Source organism: Gavialis gangeticus, unplaced genomic scaffold (assembly GCF_001723915.1).
Source record: "Gavialis gangeticus isolate Ggan-Ray unplaced genomic scaffold, GavGan_comp1, whole genome shotgun sequence".
In the NCBI taxonomy this organism is placed as follows: domain Eukaryota; kingdom Metazoa; phylum Chordata; order Crocodylia; family Gavialidae; genus Gavialis; species Gavialis gangeticus.
This window is the reverse complement of record NW_017729000.1, coordinates 12,152,575-12,152,804: the sequence shown is the minus strand read 5'-3', so window position 1 is coordinate 12,152,804 and position 230 is coordinate 12,152,575. Positions and strand designations below refer to the sequence as shown.

At 77.0% G+C, this 230-nt stretch overlaps 1 protein-coding gene across 5 annotated transcripts in view; it reads left to right on the top strand.

The window, feature by feature from the left end:
* The window catches only part of JADE2 (jade family PHD finger 2), a 171,853-nt gene that overhangs the window by 514 nt on the left and 171,109 nt on the right, over window positions 1-230 (top strand). Inside the window, exon 1 of one of the 5 annotated variants that reach the window (XM_019506279.1) lies at window positions 7-194. The exons of the other annotated variants lie outside the window; for them this stretch is intronic. The gene's annotated coding sequence lies outside the window, so the exon portion shown is untranslated. Of the gene's footprint in view, window positions 1-6; window positions 195-230 lie in introns of those variants that run through there. 5 annotated transcript variants of the gene reach the window in all.

Here is a 230-nt window from a genome sequence, read left to right as displayed (position 1 = left end):
CTCCGCTGGAAGCAGCCTCGGGGGCTCCGCGGCCATGGAGTTACTTTGCAGCCGCCCCTAGGCGCGGCGGGGGGAGCATCCTCGCCTCCGGCCATGAGACCGGATTGAGCCGGGCCGGGGGGGTTGCATGACGGCTCGGATTCCCGGAGCATCCCCCCGCTCCCCCGGGGCGCGCAGCCAGGAGAGGAGCCGAGGTGAGGGCGGCGCGGGCCGGGCCGGGCCGGGGGCGC